Below are 21,500 nucleotides of genomic sequence, written 5' to 3'. Positions count from 1 at the left end.
GGACATAAGCCTGGGTTTTACAGCCACCCTTGCCCTGGCTGAGTCAACAAGAAAGCACTCTACCTGACTAATTGGGAGTTGCTCTGCCTTCTGACATTCGTGCCTTCAGCTCTTATGCTGAGCTACTCAGAGGAGACTTGGGAATGTTTTAAATTATTGATGAAGATAGGAAACCTATCTCTGAAACGCCTTTGGCAAACTCTTAATATTCTGGGATTTGGCATCGCAAAAGACAGTGCCTCTCTCTCACTCGCTCCTGCTGTTGATGCCTCTCACCCATTTACTCACACTATAAAATTACAGTTTCTGATTAAGTCCATGCAGTATGAAGAGGCAAATGGAAAGTGCATTGTTTATAGCTCTGAAAGCTTCTAGGTAATCCATCTTTGGCGCCAGAGTCTGCAAAGCCCTCCATTTGCAGAATTTTCATTGATGACAGGAGTCCTCAGAGAAGCCGACCCAAAGCAGTCAGTTGTCATAAACATATTGGATAATTATCTTAATTATTTATAATAGCACCAGTAAGCAAGCCAGCGCTGAATGCACAGGTCCTGCCCTGGACAGCTCACATTTTAATCAGATGTGAACACAGTGTGCAAGACGGAGAGTGGGGATGACACACAGGCTGCCAGGTGAGTTCATTAATATTTTAGAGAAGGGTTCTTCAGTGCAGGAGTATTAGTGTTTTCCGACTCTGAGACATGAGAACGTTAAACCTGACCAAGCATTCCGTGACAGACAAGATTTTTTCCCCCATATACTAGAAGGGAATATATTCAAACATGACAAAGCCCTACTGAAATCTAATTATTTTCTCTCAACTCACATGGCTTCTGATTAGCTGCTTTGACTCAAGCTGTGTTGACTGCACCTTCAAAGTTAGCAAAGCTGAGTGAAATCTCCTTTGGTGCCTTGAGAGAGTTTAGGACAAAGTTCCCAAATCCAGAAGGGATTTTAGGAGACTTGGCTCATTTTCATTTTACTTTGGTGGCTCAGGAGGAGCATTCCTCACAAGTGACACTGAGGGTGATGTATAGGTATTAATTACACCATCCTTTCTGAAAAAGCACCAGCCACACTTGTCATTATCAATAACATAAGAAAGCAGCTTGTAACTACTAATGGGCAATGTTTCACCACCACCTTTGAGGGAAGGAAAAGAAAAAGCTCTAGGGGAGAGCAAGAACCTGCCTGCAGTTAGATGGCAGCTTAGGGGCATGCCAGGAATGGGACCAACCTCTCTCGACTCCCACACCCGCACTCCTGTTGCCAGACACTGTTCTGCCATTCAATCAAGTTTCTTCAGATTTTACCTGTAAACACAGTCCCCCAGGTCTGCCTAAAGATGCCACTGGCAATATGTGTGTGTGTGTATATATATATACAGAGAGATATATAGATATATATATCCACATCCATATATATTACACACATACACACACGGAGTCTGCCTTTCTTCACGAAGAGGCTTCTACCTGGATAAGGGCACCTGACCATATTGAGAGCAGTGAAGGAGGTTGAATTTGTCTTTAACCTATGGATTTTGCAAGTGCTGACTGCCAAAATATGTTTTTTCAGCTGGTTGGTATACCCGTCATTCGTTAATCAACCATTTTTTTTATTATCCATTAGTGTACATTAAGCTAAAAAAAAAACGTATTTGGAGTAGGGATCCCATTCTTCTTATTTTATCTAATTTTCTTTTCCCAGAGGAAGTTTATATTTTTTCATTCGAAAGGGATAGAATTACTGCAAAAGGGTCTGTCTGCACAGACAGATCTAGCTTTCTTTCCCTCCTCAACAGCTGGGTTATTATTAGAACTGGCAGAATAATTCATAATGAATAATTTGACACCTCTTTTTCCACACATATATCACAAGTTGCCCACATTTATTTGTTACTCCAAATTATTAACCGCAGACTTTCTGCCAATAATTCCCAAAGGGATATTACTGATACAGTATCTTCCTTGTCCCCCCCAATCAGGAAATCCTTTCATTAAAATCAGAGTGGGAAGCATTAATTACCCCTTATTTAAGGGTAATAACTCATCATCTGTAATCACTCCTCAGATAGATGCTAGCATGATGACCCAAACTATTACAGAGTTCGGATTTAGCTTTGGATGCAGATGAAAATTCACTGCGAATATGAGGAAGAGCCTTTCCAGATTCAGGGTCACGTCCTTGTAAAAAGAAACTTCTGTTAGATTATGGTCTTTTCAAGACTGCCTGCATCCCTAAGAGATCACTTCTGCCTTGTCTAAAAGACTCAGACAGGAGCCATCGAAGTCTTTAAGCCACTGGGTGTGATAATTGCACTGTGTAAACTCTGTTTTGAAAGATTAAGTGGGACTTAAGCACTGAATAGACCTCGTTTTGGTGCCCAGAACAAAGGTGAACACTGACCTTTGAGCATCTGGTGGCACGTTGTAGTGACCTCTAGTACCATGGGCCAAACATAGCTCCAGGGACACGTTTCTGCTAAGCCCCTAGGTAAATCGGCACACAATCAGAGAAGACCACAAACACATCCATTGCAGCATTCCTACCTACAGCAAGTACGTTGCAACTGAAAGCTTAGGACAGCCTCAGGTACCCAGTGGCATTAATATATGTTGAAACCACTCACAGAACACCCCAGCAGGCTTGTAAGCTCAAGACAAGCACCAGCAAATGTAAAAACCTGCTGGGTACAATAGCAAGCCTATAGCATATGGGTACAAATGCAATAACCAAATGCCCAGTCTAGAAACTACAAGAGCTCTAAATGCACTGAGACTTGCCTGTCACCAAGCGTACAAAAGCTTTTAGTTATTTTAAGTTCAACAGGTGAGTTTAAACAACCTGTTTAACATAAAACAGAAGGCTAAAAACCACAAGTAAGCTAAACATATTGGCATTCTGGCACCTTATGCTGAATAATTCATACATAAGGTACTGCAGAAAAGAAACATATGGTTTTGGTCCACAGTGACTTTTTAAGCAGAACATTTAAGAACCAACCTCCCAGTGTATGTCCAGCATTAAACATCTTGCACAGAGTCAAAAGAGATTAGCACAACTGCAGTCCACCTCCATCTTCACCATTTCCCATGGTGATTTATATTTCCTTATTTGTTTTATCCACGAAACAAATGAGGAATGCTTATAAAATCACATCTAAGAGAAGATTTAGGTTGCTATCTGGCACAGCTGTGCCCACATGGGCTTAGCTCATTTTGACACACTAATGGCAGATGCAAATTTGATGTATTAGGAGACAAAAACTCTCGGAACCCAAAGTGGGCACCAGTTGCAGTCCAACCCGTCTGCAGAGGACTTGTCGTGCTACAGACATCAGTGCATCAATTCTCTCCTTGGTTGTCCGGAATAGTGTCCCTTACTGAGCACCATATGCATGTCTGATAGCTGCCATTAAAAATCATCATTGCTCACACCAGAACTTCAAATACAGTCAGTGGAAAATAAACTCAGAATCCCAGCATGGTAACTGCTGGCAAATGAAGACTTTTAGCGTTATACTCAGCCAAAGTACACAGCTACTTTACTCTTGGCTAATGCTGCATCCTTTCTGAGACACCTAAACCTATGTGCAAAGTGACAGCATTGCTGCAGTTACATCTTTAATCACAGCAGTGGTTAAAAGCCAAAAGTAAGCTAAACATATTGGCATTCTGGCACCTTATGCTGAATAATTCGTACGTAAAGTGCTGTAGAAAAGAAACATATGTTCTTGGTCCAGAGTGACTTTACCGTAAAATATTTAAGAATTAGCCTTGGATGTATACATTCTATAGTAACCCATTGGTGTGGTCAAAGTCTATCTGTACCTGTTTGTACTCACTCAGTGTGCTGACAGAGCAAAGATTCAAATCCATACAGGGAACAATATTTTTCCACATTATTTGAACATTTTGAGCACTTCTTTCCAGTGGATCTGAATGGTAGCCCACAATGTTTCTCATGTGCACTGTATGAAGCAACGTACAAAGCTGTTCTTCCTCTACAAACACAGCAATGAGGATGTCAGAATTTACCAGTCCTTTACAGCATCCAGCCCGACTTGTATGGTTTTACATTCCCATTCGAGGCCTTGAATCCAGAGTCACCACACAACAGAGCTCAGAATCAGGCCCGGTAAATCTGGAAACCCACCCAGACACATGCACACACAGAAGAAACCTTTTGGCATATCCATGAAGAATAGGCCTTCCAAAAAAACATCCAGTATACAGATGAGCCCTCAAATTAGTAGAGAAAGCATGACGACTTCAGCAGAGGTGGCTGATGAAGAGACACACACATATACACCTCTGCCACCAATCGTGCTGCTAGGGCATTCATCAAATTAAGTACCAAGAGGAACAACACCTCTGATATCTCTTCATTTGGGGCTCCAGTAAATGAGGCACTAGATTAGGCCTGACAGAGGCCTAATGCAGCTTGAGCTTTTCCTGGTGTAATTAATTGGAACCTCGCCAGCTTGACAAATTGGAATGATGAATCTATCTTGTATGAATGGGAAAAAAAAATGCATAATCAGTCAAAGATTTAGTTAAGACAGCTTCTCTCTGACTCCCTGCCATAGCTAAATCCATTAAGGCGAGGAAACATCACTTTAGGAAAAGGCACTGCTCTCCGTATGTTCAATTTATAACTTTTTGTTCTTGAATTTAATGGAGCAGTCAACCTGGACAGCTTTGACTTTGGAGGGGTGAGGAAGGGGGAGGTGGGAGAGGTGGGTTTATTTTTAGCATTCTAATCTGCCGTGTGCCTGGATCGTCGGGGAAGGAAAATCGTCGCTTCAGCCTGAACATGCATTCATAGGGTTGTAATTTAAATCGCGGGGTTGCGTGAGGGAATCTAATAAGAGCTCCCCACGTACTTTGCCACCAAGCTGATTTTGTGATAAAACTTGCTTGTCAAGTTAGTCCCCTACTCACTTGTTTAATTGCTGGTAACATTTAGGCTCCGCACGATGTGATAGATTGACTGCTCTGCCAGCACTGCTTTTTCCTCCCTAATTACCACCTAGTTGTGAAGGCCCTTTCCTGACACACGTAATGGGGAGGCAGAGGGAAAACAGGTTTGCTTACTTTTAAAATCTATTTGTATCATTCAGCAATTATTTCCCATATATTTAATTTAAACCATGTGCCTCTCCCCCCCCCCATCTCGCTTGTTCAGCCTTAAGACATGAATGTTGAGAAGTCACTGAAGCAGCTAATACCCCTATTTGCGCTGAATGTTTAGAGAAACTTTACATTTCCTCTTCAAGGCCAGGGGTTGCAAAATAAGTTATTTACACGCTGCAGAAGAAATGCTCCTTGGGTAAGTGAGAGCTGACAATGATGGTTTTTCGTTTCAAACAATCCCGAATCCCTCGTTGGCTCACACGTGCTAAAGTGCTAGGCAAATGTTTAGCTGACATAATGCAAACGATCGGCCGTAGATTTATTTGACAAACAGTTGAGCAGACAGCCCTATACAACAATCTCGTACCCCACACAACCCCGCCGGAGCCAGGAGGATTTTGCTGGCATGGATGAGAGCAGCATCGGACCCAAAGAGTGCGGTTTGCACGCGGAGCCCCTCGCTTCTGGCCACTAGCCAGCCTGCCAGCCACATTTAAATAAGCCACCTGCTGAGTGGGGAGTTTAAAGAGCTAAGTGCTCGGGAGAGCTTGAGCTGAAAAGTATATTGAACTTCTGCAAGAAGGCGTGAAGTGACAGGATTTCAGCAACAAGGAGTACGAGAGGCCATATCGTGGTCCTGACCTTAGGTTCTAGGGCACACACGGTGCTCAGGCTGCTCCCCTACCCTGCCAATGCTTTCAAAAATGCACAGGGGAGAAGCTCTGTCCAGAGACCACCATTAAACACATCCCAAGAAGTGAGCTATACACAGCAGACACTCATATTTATTTTCCTTGACATACCTAATAGTGCTAGAGAACAGGAACACTTATGCAGAACACATCATTTCCCTCTGTTTAAATATTGTTGTGATTTTATTAAGAACAGGGTCAGCAGCACGAGGGCGCAGAAGTCCTTTCCCACAGCGATCACCTTGCCACCAAGCCTTGTCTAAGGCACCTCGTGATCCCTCCCCACTCGCTTCCCAGCTCCTTGCAGACATTAACTGAGTTGTCTTTAAGCACCTAGACGTTGAAACGAGACTTCACTCTTTCCACTGCTGATTATGTGTGAAAAAAATAACAACTTTCTGTTATTACCAATCTGGCGACAAAAATTTCCCCAAAGAGAGAGACTGAAGGAAGTGACAGAAAGGCAAGCAATTCTGCCGCGCCAGTCTGTAACAACAGCAGATTGCAGGAGTGTTATTTGGCTCTTTCTTAGCCCCAAATTGTTCAAATCAAATCTACCCAAGTTATAGCTGCACAGACCACTGGGAGAGAGGCTCGCTCAGCAGCAGCCCCTCCAGCAGTCAGGCTCTCCAACCAGATTGCTTCTCCTCTGAACTTCAGACGAGCACACCTGATGCATCGCAGCCACCTCGGTAATCCAGGCACACAGCCACACTCGTTCCTCATTTACGCTGCTACTGTTTAACTTTTCTCCTTCTCTTTGTTCAGAAAGCCCCGATACCAGTGGAAAGCAGCAGCTGATTTTTTATTTCTTTACCCTCAAACTGTCACACGAGTGCCTTCTGACTTTGGTGGCGACCCAGAGGTTGCGATGTCAAGTTCAGCAGCTGATTCACAGGCCATTACTCACACGACTGCCATTCCCCTTTTAACCTCCCCAGCCTGTGTTTAAAAACCAAATACCCCCTCAGCTATCTTGCTAAGGAACACTTTAAGAACTTAATTCAAATAAAAAGAGGTTATTTTTGACATGGAAGAGCTGTTATTTAGATATAGGAGAACACAAGTAAATTTACTGGCAAACGCCTCGAACCCTCACTCATTACAGCCTAACACGGCAGCCCTGTGCCACCTAGGGGTTAATGATGAGCCAACAAAAAGATGCAGCTGAGCAATCTCTGCAATATTTCAGCAATGTATTTGCCACAGTAGGTCCTCCTGTTCCAAGGGGCTCTGCAGGCATGGTCCAGGAGCGATTTGCACATGCACATCAGGTCATGGTATTTCTGGTCACATCTCAGCCCATGCCCCGACGGTGGGAAGGACGCGCCCATCGCTGTCTGCCAGCTGGGATTTGTCCTGTGCTTAACAGACAGAACAACCAAGGTCAGCAGTGGGCTGCTTTACCATAACACTTGGAGCCTCAGGAGGTTCCAGAGACTATGAAAGTAACCTGTGAGGCTGTGCTGTTTGTGCACACACACACCTTGTGCAGCACTGCCCTGCAAATCCACATGCACACCCAGCACCTGCACTGCCCTTAGCTCCCTCTTGATGCAATCACAGAAATACACCAAAGCACAACCTACAAAACAGAGGTCTGAGTATGAAATGTCCGTGTGTCTGTGTGTTTGGCTCAAAATCGTATTTCAGCCTGTTAGAACTGCAGGAATTTCAATTCAGGCTTTGAGTTCATTTTTTCTCTAACGCCACATTCCCAAACCCTCGCACACATACACACACCTGCCCCTTGTCCAAAAGCTTTCTTTTTCATACATACATATATATACATATATATATATATGTATATTTAAGCTATCCTTTCTATGCAAGGAAAATCTGTCTCTGTCTCTTCCTAGTCATGTCCCTATTACAGAAGATCTTGTTCCAATAAATGATTGGTACATGCAGAATGCATTAAAATGAATTATAATGGCAATCCGATCCCCAGTGCCTTGGCAGAACCTTTCTATCACGGGTGACAGCTGGTTCCCTTGGGCTTAGCTCTGGAGAGAGAGCGCCAGACCTCAAAACTTAATCCACTAACTTCGTACAAACCTGACCAAGTACAAGGAGCATTCAGTTTTTCCCCTGCCCCTGCACTACTGAAGGCATACCTCAAAGGCTGTTCAACAAGCTGGCATATGCAACTTCATCTCAAATAAATGTAAATGCATTTTTCCATATATTATGTGATTACAGCCTCTCTCTGCCTATGGTGCTATGTTTTATTACAGGCCACCAGAAATAATTAGCTGGTGACCCAGAAAACTGATATATAAAATCCTTTTAATCACCAATATGGCTTTCAATTATATAGTGTAAACTTATTAACCTTTTTACTGCTGAGATTTGATTTATGGAATTCCAGCTGCATTAACATTACAGGAGGAGATAGAAAGTGTCTTGTATGCCACATTGGGATTAACAACTGATAGCTGGCTTTGCCATCACAGAGTCTCACAGAGCAAAGGCAGCATCCTGCAAGTCCCCAGGGGCTCATTTCCATCACAGCTACGTTAAAAGTTTGGTCTGTGGAGTGAGGGTGTGTAATTTCTGTCACTTCGTATACAAAACTGAACACACAGGCCAGTTACGGCTTTCAGATAGAGCAGGGGCTGTGTGAGCACGGGCTGCATTCAAAAACAGTAAGAGCAAAGATACGGCTGCTTTTGTACCGCTCCTTACTCGCAGCATCAGAAATACTTCTGTATTGAATTTGGTGAAATCTGCTGCACGGGAATGCTAAACAGCCACTTTATTCAAACAAAGGTTGCATACAGAGGGAAGAGCTGCTTGTTTGTAGAAGACAATTTTCAGATGTGTTCTCCTTTCATTTTAACTAGTCAGGTACTTCCCCTTTTTAGCTGTAGTGGATTATTTTTTTCTGGAAACCAGACAGTTCCCAGCAATTTATGGATTGGTCTAAGAGGAATTGTTCACTTCCACCTGGTACTGAAACAGCAGTCGGTGCTTTGTTCAGTCTTAGGCATTCCTGGTTATCTTCCTATGGGGCTGTGTTCCTAGAGATAACGCGGAGATCAACAGGAGAGACAAAGAGGTCTCAGTAAAGCCCTGCTAATTAAAAAACCAAATTGCTAATCTGAGCTAGATGATGCATCAAGATCCAATAAAAGATACAGGCACCCAAAAGCTAAACACTATAAATACTCTGTCATACCAGACCTGATTGATTCAGCCAAGGATGGGAAGCCAGGTATTTGTAGCCCACACATGTGATTTCATACAAGCTTCAAGAATACACAGAGAAGTAACGGATCTTGCCATAACTTCTGTTAGCAGCTCCCCTCCTATTTCTTGGTGGCTCGTTAGTTCTTGTTTAATGACAATAGAATAGAATAGCAATGTTCTGTAAGATCATTTCTGCTGTGAACATCTAATTACCTCTTATAGTCCCAGCAGGACTAAAAATTAATAGATTTGAATAAAATTTTGCACATAAATACCAGTTTTCAATTTTCAAATCTTACCCTTTTTCAGTCTTAAGAAGTATTTTACAGTTAATCTACCTTTCAGGAATTTTTAATGTGCAAACATCCCCAAATGGCACAAAACAGCAAGGTGAAATAACCAACATTCCACACAAACTGGGGGGAAGCCATCGTTCACATGGGTTTTTTGTTCTTCAAACCTGAAAAGCTTGGAAAGCCCAGCAAGGAGAGGCTCTGTGGGTAGGTGCTGTGACAGCCTGCGAAACAGCCATCATCTTTGTAGAAGGGAAATGCCAATATTTGCCATCAACTTTCTGAGAATTAAACGTTGACGAATAAGACACAATTTCCCCAACTGCAAAACAGGCAATCCAGTCCCCTTTGAGCAATCCTCAGGTCACTGATTTGTTTGATTTTCACCTTTGCAGAAGCGTTTCACTCCAACCCACACACCGGGCAAAGACCCCCAGATTCAGACTGCCTGGCTCATACCTGGACATCCAGCAGGTGTACGCCAAGGTCAGCTCTGACGTCTCCTTCACAAGGCACAATTCTGTGTGCAGCAGGACAGCACACACCACCGCCATCCAACCCACGCCACCTCCTCCGAGTGCTAATAAGGCCCAGGGACAGCGAGATTTTAAGCGTATTCTGTGAAACAAGGAGAATAAAAATCAATGACACTACATAATCCAGTCAGTGCCTTCCTTTGCTCACAAATCTTCATTTGTTCAGCTGAGAAAATTATGAACTGTCTCGCTCTAATACAGTAAAGGCGGTCAATGACAATTACTGCACAAGGAGTGATAGAGATGGTGCTACGATTCTGGGATATTCCCTTCTCCTGAAGCCCATTTATAATTTTTAATAAAAACGGTAACGCTTTATGATAAGTGGACATCATTTAATGCTCAATTACTATGAAATTCCTTGGGAAATATATATTAAATGCAGCAGCTCTGTATTCATACCAGGAAGGCTCCTTGAGATTGATGTTATCACAGCGAATACTAGGGGAATGTCAAGTCCAACATTCAATATTCTCACCCTCTAGGTCAGGTATCCTTTCTTCCCCCACCCTGACATTTGAGACGAGTCCTTATCTACTCAGAGAAGAGCCCCATGAATTACATATGTGCTGCATTTAAAACAATAATAATTTTACAACACAGACCAGCAAGGGCTTCAGCAGTGATTAACTGAGACACATCTGAGTAACACAGAAAGGTACAGCTCCTGAACGGACACCTTGCACTTGAAGGCCAACAGGTTTCTAAACCCCTACATTTATAAAGGAAGCATTACTACAGAGAAAACATAAAACCTTTACAGCAGAACTTACCAAAGCTTTCTCTTAGCAAGAAAAATATCCTAAGCTTTGTCCTCCACATGAAGAGAGAGTTACACCATCACTTCCTTTGTTCTACCTTACCTCCACAGTTCACTACGAACACCTGAGTCCTCAGCCTTGCTAAGCCCAGGTGGGATTCCTCACCCTGCACAGCATGGCAGAACCTCCCCCATCCCCTCCAGCTGCCCGTAGTTATGCTTTTGGCCACAGATGTCAGTGCTGTGAATCACCACGGCTCTCTCCTGGCAGGTTGAGGGAAAACTTGTTTGTCCCGGAGGTATTTGGGAGGGAATGCAAGGGGATGTGATCAGTGAAGCAGCAAATTGAACCCTAGCAATGGATGGCCAGACCTTGCTGCAGAAGCCTTAACCCAGAGGCTCCCATGCTTTGTTCAGCCACAATCTCTGGTAGCAGCTGAAACAACAAAAATGGCTGGACTTGGTTTGGGAGATGCTTTAGGGAAGCTGAATCCGAGGTTATCCTTTCTCCCTAGACGTATCCACAGCCAGGGTTATTTTATGAATGCAGTCCTTAACTCTGGACATAAAATCTGTCGCCTGAGGGTGGTAGGTGGCTACCTGGCCTCTGTGGGGACAGGGTGCTGCCACCTGGGTGCTGCCCCGCCGTGAAGCCTGACAAGATTAGACAAGACGTGAAAGATGCAGGTGTCAGGCACAAGTCGCAGGAGCCTTCGGTTTGCAACACTGCTAGGATCCCAAGACAAATGTAAAGGAGCACATCTCTTCCCAGGTAATAAATACCATCAGCAGCTACTTAGTAACTTAGGAAAAAGCAACAGCGTTTGGAGGAAGGGGGGCGTCCTGAGTGCTCTGCTAGAACATCCTTCCATTTCACCTTAAATCATGTTTTGCATCTTCTGCTGTAATGCTATTTATCCCAGACCTCCGGGCAGCTTAGACACCTGGCATAATAGCCCATTAATTACTTCAGCATGGGAAATAAATTTTAATATCCTTCTCTTTGCTGCTAATTACTAACCACTTCACACATCCATACGCTGATTCTCCAACTGCTTCTTCGGTACCTCAAGCAAATACCCACATCAGTGGTTCATCCTTCTTCCTTTTAGACACAACAGGCTTTATTTTACAGTCTGACTTTGACGCTTCCCTCAGTTCTGGGTGGCACGCGATCGTGTTTACACCCTCAGCCAGGGTCAGCGGTTCGTTTAGGGACTCAGGATAAGGTGTTCATATTTTGCTGCACTCGTGTTCTCATCCTGTTAAAGGTGATTACAACATCAAGTTTTGTCCAGTGCTTCAGTCTCTGAAGATGAAAGATGTTATGAGGTATAATGGTGGTAGGTCAGCACTTTCAATAAGCATCCATCTGTAAACACGTCCCTTAAAATACTGCAGCAGTGGGAAAGGAAGCTGCATCCTAATTGGGTATCGTGAAAAGCCATAGGGCTTATAAATATAATGTGCGGGTTATCTGTCTTGCCAAAAAAGAGGAGGTTCGTTATATGAAGGACACATTATACTTTTCTCTTCCTATGATTCAGCATGGTAAGTAGTCATTCCTAATTGGCTTACAGCTTAGTATGAAATATTAGGATGCCACACAATGTGATGACACAGCTGGATTCCTAAGGGAAGCCAAAGGGTGATCTGAGAACGGAAGAGGGACAAGAGCAGATGCAGATCTGGAAAAAAAAAAATAGTTGTAGCTTACAGAGTAGCATGTCATTCTTTATCTTCCTCCACCCGCGTACAGCATGCTGCGTACAGCACAGCGCTCTCCCAGTAGAAAAGCAGGCTTGTCATTTCAGAGTTCTTAAATAAAACGTGGGGGGAAAAATGGGATTGCTGGGCGTATTGGAACAGGAAGAGGCAGGCAGGCTGAATAAATCTGGCCAATAGCTGCCTCATCATGAAAAAATATACCGCACAAATTTCATCTCTTTGTGCACCGAATGATGATTTCCTCGAATTTATTCTTGACTGCAAAGTACTTGCCAAATTACCTATTCAAACAGTCCGTGGGTCACTCGCAGAAGTTTGGCACTCAGGAGACGAGCAGTTTGACTAGGCACCCAGGTCGGCTGCTGGGGGCTCGATTCCTGGTGCTGGCCTCGATTCAGGAAGGTAATTAAACAGCTGCCCACCTGAAGTCAATAGGGCTATTCACATGAACTTAAGTGCTGCAGACACCAGGCTGAGGGGAATAGGCTTCTCAGGGGGAGATTTTTGCTGCAAATACTAGTGCTAATTCAAAATTCACTTTCTACAAAGTCCTCCTGCAGTCAGCTGAAATTAGCTATATCCACTGTTGTGCCTGCCAGGAAACTTGATAGAATATTGCCCAAAGTGAACATAAAGGAGAAATAAACACAGCAGAAATTAATAACAGGAGTTCAGACCAGTAGGTTGCAGAAGATGTGTTATAAATTTCATCCAGCTGTAATGCAAATTCTGCCAAATGAGTGGGAACATCTCCCTTTTTATATCACTGTCTCACTACATATTAATAGCAACCAGTTACTGATGCGGTACTAAAATATTAATGATATGGTCATAAACCTGAATCAGTGCCTAACTTGGCAGAACAACGTAGGGCGACTTTTCAATCACGTGCAAACAAAACCAGTTTTCAGAAACCATTTTGTTACCCTGAGACCATGTGAGCAGAAGTAATTGCATGGCTATTTTAGGCACAGAAATTGTTAGCTTTCCTTGGAAAATCAACAGCCCCATTGAGGTGTACAGTACGGATGCCCAGATATTCATGCAAGGCTGAGAGAATGGCAAACCAGGCAGAAACAAAGTTCATGCAATTAATTAGTAAGATTTCATCTGTGATTTCATCCGCAGCTGGTATTAGTGACTTTTATACGTACATTAAAGGGAATAGCCTCAAGCCCCCAGGGACTGATTGTTTCAGCAGGATTTAGCTCTTTGTTCTGGACTGAGCTGGAATATGCTTCCCGAGCAATGCAAGACATCCAAAGCAAAACCCAGAGTGTTTGCACTTGCCTGGGATAAGAGCAGGTGAATGTATCTGCTTTGCATTGGGCCATCTTTGAACACTACAGAAATTTGGGTATGTTAAGCAGATTTAAAAGAGGCTTCCCTTTCTATGGCACCTTCTATATTTTCCAGTCTACTACCCAAGCCGCCCTGCTCAGGATGGGGAAGCAGACAGCTAAACAAGGTAGTCTTTGGGATACTTGATGCAATCTGTAAAAAAGAAACCTGTTTTGGCATCCCCTTGCCTTTCACTTTACCTATGTTCCAGCGGAACTGGGCCGGCCCCTTTTATTATTCACATTTGTCCCTTTCTATGAACATGGGGCCATATATCTGTATCTTTCAAACATCTTTAATTGCAGTCACAAATTAAGGCAAGGAAGGACAAGCACAGAAGGACTCTGTGTACAATTCCCAGTAGCCGCTAGCACCCTGGGAACAGCCTGTCCTGATCAAAGGTGCTAGAAAACTGACAAAATATTTTATTTATGCATTTCCACAGGGCACAGCTAATGGCTCACTTCCTCTGCCCGGTCACAAGAGGCACTGGAGGATACTTACATAGCCAACATTTTATGGTGGTGTAGCACACGAAGCCAAAGTCTTTGCTTTAAAGGTCTTTCACTGCTTCTTCTCAGAGGCCATCAGTGCAGAAGTAAGCTGATTTTGGTCATGACTAACAGAATTTGCAGAGAATGGCATGAAATTCATTATGTCACAAAAAAGAAAGGCCCTTTCCTTTTAGATTTCTATTGCCATCATATAAATGAGGGCCCAAAATACCACCAAGACATCACTTAACGTGTTGTTGGTCTCTGGGAGGCAGGTCTGACCAGTGAGACAACGTCGTTATTATTTGCTGACCAGAGCTGCTGCAGCCATGTAGAGCCATGATAATCTTTCTTCATTATATCTGCAAGTAGATGTCATCAAGGTGTGACTGACAATCATCACTTTCAGAGTGAGTGATCATAGGTTTTCCAGTGCTCTCAGATCCACTGGCTCCTTGTTTATTAATGACACAGCTGAAATTGTAGCGTTGCTTCTGCTCAGGTGGGAGATGGCAGACATTTACCTGATTGACACCTGTCATTACTACGTTTTCTCAAACAACTGAAGTGCTAAATAATGCAGTCTTACTGCAAACCAAGTTGCTGAGCAAAGAAACGGCTGTGGTTTACAGGTTACCAGAACAGGAGAAAAAATCCATGTTTTGAAGCTTCTAGTGAAACATTAGAACTGCTGAGAGCAGTGGGAGAACCTCTAGGCAGCATTCAGTGCTGATCTCAAATAACCAGCTTCCAGCTCCTAACACAGTGCGTGGCAATTGTAGTATTTCACAGCTCCTTCCCACAACAAAACAATCAGCATTAGCGGAGCACCGGGAAGACAATTATACCTCCAAACATAGCTACTCCTTGGACAAAGTCCATGGCCTGCACTGGCACCATGATAAATCTGCATCTTACAACTGTAAAGAGCAGCTCCCACAACATCTCCCACATCTAAAGCCTACTCCAAAAAATAAAATGAAATTTTCTCTTGGAAGAAGACAAGTCAAACATAACTCATTCCTTTATTCTTTTTCTCTCTTACCATGCTGTACAGATGATTGTTTCATCTCATTCTTCTGTTTCCAAGAAAGACTTTCTAAATCCTCAGGCAATATTCAGAGCAGGCAGATTTTTCTTTGAGTGTTCAAGGCTGATCTGATCAATTAAAAAAACGAAGGTTACAGTACATGTTAAACCAAATACCCCATAGTATACGATCTCTGAGGTCATTTTACAAGAAAAAATATTTTTTGTCAGCAAGTAAATGCAAAAAAAAATGGTAATGGGGATTCAGCACAACCCCCTTTCTCATGTGTCCTGTGGGATTTCCAGCATTGTTCCCTCTGTTAAAATGGTTTAAAATGCAAGGGTAAGGCTGCTGAGGTCCTGAACGTGCGAGTTTTGTTCTCTGGATGGAAACTAAGTGTTGCAAATCACACAGAATTCTTCCAAGCTGTTTTGCCTCCCCACATTTATCTCCATTTTCCCTCACGAAAGCTACGAATCCTCCCCAGCCCCAGACTTCCTCCCAGCATGTGACGCACAACAGGGCCCCACAATCTTATCTGAAGCTTTTTGGGCCCAGCTGCAATGTAAACTTTCTGCACTACTGCAACTCCCTTACAGGGTTTTGAGTCTCTCTTTGCAATAGGAAATTTCCAGTGTAGTACAACTGCTTCCACGAGGTGAGTGTTCCCTAAGGCCTCGGGAATCAGAGCTGACATAACGTGAAATTTGCTTCCCCCTTTACCAACTCTGGCTAAATAAACTCATCTTCTGTACAGTAGGACACACTTCATTTTCCTGTCCTTCATTTTCTTCTCCCTCTTGTTGATTCCAAAAGGAGACCACATAGACCAACCATCACAGCCAATTTGATTTCCAATTTTCTGGGCAGCTTTGCAATCACACTCCATTTGTCACCTGAATGCAGTATCGAATTTGCAGCCTGGGTGTGAATGACTTCTGGAATTATCTCCCCTGGACAAGACACCAAAGCAATTCAAAAGCAAGTAAACAGAATGCAGAAATACCCCTGAATAGGATTACTCAGGTTTCTAAATCCTAATCCTGTTACTTCAGCAGCTATCCATTTCTCTTTTCCTTCTTCCCTTCTGGCTAATATTTTCCTGCCCAGATCTCAACTCAGTACTGCCACAACAATCTTATATATTCTGTAAAGTTTCTAGGGCTGCAGGAACATTTAAAGCTTGGCAAGCTCTACCGTAACACCAAAATACGTTCTTGACAGCCACTGACCCCAAAAGCTGATGTGATCAAATGCATCCCCCCATGAAAGAAAGAATAAGACCATAATCAGTTTTACCATTTTAAGGAAAATAAATCCTAATCCTTTGCCTTTCTGTGGTATTCCTCTAATTGCTGTTCCCTTACACATTCAAACATCCACAATTCGGTCCCGTTGTTTGAATGTCACTTGGAATCAAATCAGTGTTGCGGATACAACGTCTTTGAACCTTTTAGTCCAGCTGTGAACTTTGGGCTTAATCCTTTAGGGCGTCCTTGTCTGGCAAGCTTTAATGTATATTAAATTTTCTAAAAGGAGAGCAAAAGTGGCCAAAGCAAGCTAGTGCAAGATTCTGTGTTTCATAAATTAATAAGCATCACCAACTGCATTGCTTGACCCTTTCAACTCTGTGAAATTAATATAAGTAGACAACCAAAGTGCACTCGGCCCCTGAAGAGCCTTGGAAGTTCACTTAAGCAATCCAAGTTTCCTTAAAGTTTTATAAGCCAGCTTTTAAAGCGAGTCCTTTGTACTTATTACTGGTGACAGTGAGCATTACAACAGCCAATGAACCTTTGCTGACTTCCGACCCCAATATGGTAGAGCACAGTTATCAAGGGAAATATCAGAATCAGAGCTTGTATATTACATTGAGGTCCTGACTCTTGAAAGAGCCCCCTGTAGACTCTTCAGAGTATGTCAGTGAAATAAACAGCTAATATTCTCAGACATCTACTTATGATGTACTGATATTATTGTTTACTTAAGCGCTTTTGGCATAGCAAACCCCCACACCCACCAAAAGGTGAAGCCTCTTAAGAGGAAAGCTGTGGCACTCCCCGTTCCCTTGCAGTAAGACCATATTTTAAGATCTTTTATTTAGCCCGGAAAAGCACCCCGCTTGGTGGTGGCGAGTCAAGCAACACTAAGTCTTCATCTTAAGCGATTAATGGGTTTAAATTATTAACTGGCATTAGGTAGGCACGGTGAGGAATACATGGTCTTCTCTTAGCCCTCTGCGCGGGGTGAGGCTGCCTCGAACAATGAGGGAAATGTGTATCCACACCTACTGCGCCTTGGCATTAATTTTGCAGTCACTTGTAATACTTGAGTTAGCATCCTGTAGAAATAAGATATCTCACCCTTGCCAGCTGATTATATTTTTCATAATGTAAAAGGTTCTTGCTGAATTATTCAGGTGTTTTTCCCAGTGCTTCAAAAAAAAAAAAAAAAAAAAAAAAAAAAAGGAAAGAAAAGAAAAAAAAGGAGAGAGACAGACAGAAAAGCTAAGGCAGGCTCTTCATAGGTATCTAGGAATAAACAGGCTGACACGCAGCTGTGCCCAGTATTAATAATCATTATTGGCCTGTAAAGCCCAATTAATGACAATGCTTAAAGTATTTTTTTCTGAAAGGCAAGTTGAATTTCTAAAACCAGGCTGGTGATGAGAAATCACAGAGATTATCCACTGAAGGACATTGAACTCTTGCAGGTATTCCCCCCCCGAGCAGTGAAGTCAGGGAGGGCAGGCGTTGTCTGTTCTCTCAAGCTATTTAGAAATTTGGGTGAAGCTTTTGGGGATATTTTGTGACACTGGGTTCCATTTGTTCAACTCATTTGTCTGCCTAGATCTAGACACCGACAGAGACAACAATATCATTGCATGGAGAAAATAAATACTTAAACAGAACATACGCACTTTATACATATGCCATAACCAATCATACACGAGAAATTAAACCCGCATAGGAAGCAGAAGTCAACTCTCAGGAAAATAACTGCTGAAATTTCTTACCAGAAACACAGAGAGCAAGAAGAAGCTGGAAAAATGAGGTTCTTTTGATGAACGTGGCTCACAGATTCTGTGCAAAATGAACATTAACAGGGAGAGGCTGGTGGCAGGGTTGCAGTCCCTGCTAGGCAAATGCTTCCTTAAGAGCAGCAAAGTTCATTTAGCAACTTCCTGATTATTAAATATAAATTGGGCCATAACTGAACCTTGAAATATTTTGAGTCTATTCTGAAGCGTCTTGTTCCAATTCAGGTTTCTGTGAGTGTAACCAGGTAATGATTTTTGAAGATGGAATCACATGGCTTGGTCATTATTGATAATGCAGCTAATTCTAATTGGTTTCCTTATACCCATTGCCACCTACAGTTACATTAGTTATTTAACTGAATGGCCTGATACTGAAGGGAAATGGCCTATATTCAAACGAATCCCATGCGCTGGGTGGCCAAATAGTTTAACGGGCCACCCTAGAGCAGCATAAGCTGACAAATAACAAATTTTTTTGCATAAGAGAAAATGATTTCTACATTTAGGACTGCTTCATTTGAAAACCAGGCACCGACAGGCCTGCTGGTTGCTGCCTTTTCTCAGAACTAATACTCTTGCTGCTTGCAAGCAGATCACCAGCTGGTGCCAGGAGGAAATATCCATCAAGGCACAGAACGGGGCATTTTTTAAAGGAGGTGACAAAAGAGGTCTGTGTTCCCTTCCAAGGAGTGAAAGCCAACTTTGTAAACCCTGGTTTCTGGTTTTCTACCTGAACTTCTGAAGAAGGCTCTGGTAAATGCTCAGTTAGAACTGGTAAAATAGACTCTGCATAAGCAACAAAGACTTTGGCTCCTTATTAGCTCTCTTCTCAAGGGAACCATCTGTATAACCCTACCTGCAGTGGAAGCCAGACACATCTCTCCCGGCTAGGAAGCTGCCTCCCTTGGAACAGGTCAGTGTTGGAGAACCTACAGGAGTTTGGAGATAGGACATTAATTTGTTTTCCACCTTTCCTCAGAAGATTTCCAGGCTTACAGAGCTGACAAATGAGTACTGTCTGTGTAGATCCCGTATTCATCCAGGCCTTGGACCCATCTTTGTCTTTTGGCTCCCTGGATCAGAAAAGCTCGCTGGGTCTGGGGGATCCCAGAACTGCCATCCCACTCACTCAGATCTTCTGCAGAGCACGTCTCGTTAGCTCGCTGGAAAGGAAAAGCCCCTTTTATCAAATCCCCTGGGGCTAACACATATCGAAAATAATCTGTTCTTAGCACTATTCAAGGCAGGCTTTCAAGTGATGAATGAAGAAGAACATTCTCTGTCGCAGAGTTTCCTTTGTTTTTCGAGTCCTCAGAGTGAGTTTGTGATCTCTGAAATCCCAGTACTAAGAGCACTGTCACTTTCCACTGAACTTGCCACTGTTTTCTTACGCAGAAGGCTGAATGTCTTGAAAAAGAAAAGTACACATTCATTCGTTATCCTGGAAATACATGTTTAGAGTATTTCCCTAACTACGGTAATTAACTTGGGCTCCAGAGCTACATTTTCTTTCTCTGGACAGCATCTAGTACCAAATGCTGCAACCTGACTGTCCATGAACACTTCAGCCACATGAACAACTTTATGTGAAATAGCCAAGGTATGCCTGCCTTCATGCACCGGTTTTCAGTCCGTGCTCGTACATGTTCTCTTTGAAATGTGTGTTGTGGTTTTTTTTCTTTTTCATTTTTATTTTTAACTTTTCTAAAGTTTTGGGGTGCTTCTGTTTCTGTTTTTGTAAATTTTCAGCTGGATTTCATTATCTCTTGGGAAGAACAGAGATGAAATGTAATTAAAATGTTTATAGTTTCCAGTTTCACGGCAACTTTTCCTAAATATAAATAAGTAAATAAATAAATAAAAGGGAAACACAAAAATAGGCTTTGATCCAGTGCTCAAAAATTTCAGTGGCTAAAGAATGGTAATGTGTTATTAACGGCTGCAAAGGTGTTTAACCAGGAGCTGGTACAATTTTTATGAAACAGCAAACCCTTTTCTGACTATTTTATCAGTGATGCTTATTAAAACAAAAATCTAATAAGTGAATAGGAAAAATGCTCTAGTGAGACTAACAATTAAAGCTACAAATACTGCACTTGGATCAGGAACTTCCGTTTCCACGGTAAGCGAATATTAATTTCAAGGATATAACTTAGTTACTGCAGCGTTACATATATCGTATGTTGTACATTACATTGCACAAACAACTTCTAATGAGAACAAATACTGCTGGTCCAATCCCACAACGACTTCCAGACACGTAACTCCTACTGATTTCCCCCGAACCATTCACTTGAGGGTGCAAGCACAATTTACTTGCTTAGAGCTAGCTCAGGACCTCTGTGCAGCACTGCACTCTGATACAGAGATATTTTGGTCCTTTGGCTTTGGTCCTCCCCACTATTTGGGTTGTCACTGTTTTTGGGTTAACACCTCACCTGTCACAGCTCTGGGGTCCCACCTTCCAGCCTTGCACCCAGAGGACACCACGTCCCATCTGCACCACCGATGGTCTTCACTTCCAGCCTCCTGCCTCCAAGAAGGGCCAAAAGGGGAAATGCTGCCCATTCAGCTGTGGCCACAACAGAAAGCAATCGCCATTTCCCACTTGAAACCAGAAAAGTGTGTTTCTCCTCAGGCATCTGCCTGCTTTGATCTGGGTGTACATCTGCCTGAGGGAATGGAGTCCAACATCAGCTTCCCTGGGGGTGAGATGGAAATGGCTTCGGGGTAGCCCTTGTGATTCTTTCCTGCCAGCTAAGAGAAGGTTTAAAATGGGAAAGGTTGGACCTCAGCATGTCTCCAACTATTGAAATTAAAGCATAAGAGAGGGGCTAAAACTTCAACCACTAGAAAAAAAGTCTGGTATTAGCTAACAGCTATGCCAAATGAAGTCTAATTAATCCACTCCTGCCCAGGTGAGCCCCAGCTCTCCCTTTGGGCTATTTGTCTCCATTAGACACTGCAGCAAATTCAAATATTGCATTAGTCCCCAAAAGAAACCCCTCCCACACAGCCCAAACACACTGCAGCCCCCACAAAGGAAGGAGAGTTTTCCACAGTTCCAGAAATATTCGTTTGACAGTTTCTCCTTCCTAGGCTACAGCTCTAGTAATTGATCTGCTCTATTATTTTTCCCCATTCTTTCCCTCTTACATTTAAATATGTCCTTCATATTTCTGGAGCTTTTTTTTTTTTTTTTCCCCAGCCTGTATCTCCACTGTTACATTATTTTTTATCTCTCTCCTCTATTTTT

This window comes from Aythya ferina, assembly GCF_964211825.1.
Source record: "Aythya ferina genome assembly, chromosome: 11".
In the NCBI taxonomy this organism is placed as follows: Eukaryota; Metazoa; Chordata; class Aves; order Anseriformes; family Anatidae; genus Aythya; species Aythya ferina.
This window is presented reverse-complemented; position numbering follows the sequence as displayed.